The following is a 2,973-nucleotide window of genomic DNA, read 5'->3' on the forward strand; positions in this document are numbered from 1 at the left end:
TCAGGAACAGTAATCCAGGACTCTACGGTCCAATCCTCCATCGCATTTCAGTATGCCACTTCTCCTACTCACAGTATCAAGGCTAGTCATTGTTTTCAAGCATACTGCCTCATGCTCGCTAACAATCTGCAACACGATCTCGATCATCCTCCAATCTCTGATGTAGCTCCAATTGATGTCATTTTCACTGTCATGTGTTCACCATTCCCTGCAAATTTGCTTAGTGTTGGAATGACCAGTTCCAACACACATTCAGAATTGTGACAATAGTTGGTCAGACTAATGTCACTTAAATTACAACTAGTTTTATTGTCATGACAGTTAATCAATATATTGCATCATCAGAGAATTAAACACCATGCCAAGCACCACTCCAAATGGAACCCCAATTACGTAGTAGCACCCTATGTTCACATAAGCAACAATAGACTGCCATCCCGATCCAATTGGCGAGAAAGGCGAGCGGTATCATCACCTCGACTCCATTAATATTCATGCAGATTGAAAGGGAATCCAGTGCAGTTTCTGCATCATTTAGATGTCCTGTCAAGAGAATCAACACTCTGTAATACCAGATTTCCAATATGCTTCAATTCGGTGACCATCACTCAGGTCACGCAGGTTCTTGTGCATCGACGCCAATTCTTTGCAGATTGATCTCCTCACACACTTCGCCCATTGGGAACTTACATCATAGCGACCATTAAATTCTGATTTTGAGAATGAAATACACAAGCTGGTGGCTATCACGGAGTGTTAGCAGATTTACCTTCTTAGCAGACATTGCAAAGAACTCTGTTATAACTTCCAGTGGCATTCTCTTCGTTTCTGGAACTTTTAGAAACACAAACACCCAAGCAACGCAGCAGACTGCTGCATAAATGCCAAATACACCTTTAAGACCCACTGAATCCAATAATACAGGAAGAGTGTAAGTTACGATGATGTCACAAATCCAAAAATGTCAAGGAACATATCGCAATACAGACATCCCGAACACGGGTGGGAAATATCTCTGCGCATAGGATATTTGGTATTGGTCCAAAGCCCATGATGAAAAGGCAAATGTATGCAACAACACCAACACATGATATAGCAGCTTTAACCACAGTGCCCATTGTAATCGAGTTTGACACCATCAAAATCACAAGCGACACAATTAAAAAAAAAGGCATAGTTGTAAGCAAAAGTGTTCTTCTACCGGATGTATCCATAAGCCACATAGCGATTCCAATACATGGAAGCATCAACAAACAGTGGATCAACTCAACCAGTCAGCCAACAAGCGTATATCAGAGAATCAACCATGCCAGATCATGATGCAACAGATCTGTCGAACAAAAAATTGCGGCTTGCAAACAAAAAACAGAGATCCGGCTTCCTTGATCTGCAAAGAATCTCACAAATTGTTGAAATACCTGAAGGCCCACACCCACGAACAACGCATATCATATTTCTTTGGTAAACCAAAGCTCCCATACAAACTCGAATACCGATCAATGCAGTCGTCCAAGATCTCTGAGAGCAATTTAGCCAGCGGATAGCTTATGGAAAATCCGCCTCCGCGTATGCCATGTTAAACGAATGCGCCATGTTCTGCTCGGTACATTCAGAAATGGAGCATTCTCGGAGTGACAGGCCCCGAAGATGCCGACGATCATCCTCACAGAGATTCGGTTCCCGGGGGTCATGCTGAAGAAGGCGGAGCTCCGTGTGAGAGGCGAGAGGCGCGATCGGTTGGATTCCTCGAAGGCAACGGAGAGTCCACCGGTTTCCTTCCAGCGCCTGATGCTGCCGCTCTGCAGCGACCTGCCAGGCTCAACGGCGGCCCCATTGCCGCCACCATTGCTGCTAGAGTCCATCTTGTGACGGGACTGAAAATTCTCTTCCTTCGTCTTGTACTGTGCCGGGCTCGATCCCGCGTCGGGCCAAATTCCCAGACATCCTCCTCCTTAAGCTCATTCAAATCGCCTTCATCTGAGGCAGCAGAATTAGAATTCAAATTCTGCGGGGAAAATCCCAAGAGCTTCTCCATATAGCTCGCCCCGGCGGCCATCAGACGACAGTCTTTGGAAACAATATTGAGACTTGCAGCCATGAGGAAACTGTCGGGGTTTACGCTCGGCACGGATGAAAATTTAAAGAAAGCAATGGAAGAACCAATCGATAATCTTCCAATACAGAAAAACCTGCACAACATTCAAAGATTACATGCCGCATGGTCCATGTACCTAACTAAGGCCATGCAGATTCGAGATTTTGCAATTACAAGAAAATATTTTCAAGAAACTCCGCGAATCCTCATGCCAGATCGCTTCCAGAGCCAAGCTATAAATGCCTTGGGCCTTGCCTGGATACCATACTTGCCCTCGATCCAGTCGGATGGGTAATATCGACTCCAGCAGCTCAACGCACAAGCAGCACTCTGCGCGCCACAATTGGCTCTCCATCGTCGGCCGATTTAATTCTCAAAACTAGTCACATGCTCCCCACCATCGCTATGAAGCCCCATTTTCTCCAACTTCTCCTTGGCGAGCTTTGGCGCATTGGGGCTGCTCTTGACAAAGGGCGGGTAGATCACATAAAGAAAAAGCAGAGCCACGATCAGAGACACCAGACCGGATACCTGACCCTATCGATGAGCTCCCGAAGAGAGCCACGAACTGGTACGCAACGCGATTGTTGAGCCCCGTTTTTATGAAGCCACGGCATTGGATCCCTGAAGTCCGAGAAGACTGCTGCGAAGGTCAGGGTTTTTGTGAGCACCATGACACCGCAACAGTTCACTGCTCAGGTCTTTACACTCGCCAACAGATCTCCACACCAGGACTATGGTCTAACTCTCAGGTATATTAAACCAACATGACAGATTCCTATTGCAGAATGTTTTCTCTACACGCAGATCATTCTGGCTTTGATCTGTGGATCGATTTCTTTAGCTAAAACGCATCTGACGGTCTCTACCAGTCGGAA

At 46.1% G+C, this 2,973-nt stretch overlaps 1 pseudogene; it reads right to left on the reverse strand.

Annotated features, from left to right (window-relative positions):
- Positions 1-703: 703 nt before the first annotated feature.
- LOC149162359 (uncharacterized) lies at positions 704-2,050 on the reverse strand (annotated as a pseudogene).
- Positions 2,051-2,973: the final 923 nt, after the last annotated feature.

Source organism: Pinus tabuliformis, chromosome 5_2, assembly GCF_031772625.1.
Source record: "Pinus tabuliformis cultivar Carrire ecotype Pingquan chromosome 5_2, CPIR1, whole genome shotgun sequence".
Classification (NCBI taxonomy): domain Eukaryota; kingdom Viridiplantae; phylum Streptophyta; class Pinopsida; order Pinales; family Pinaceae; genus Pinus; species Pinus tabuliformis.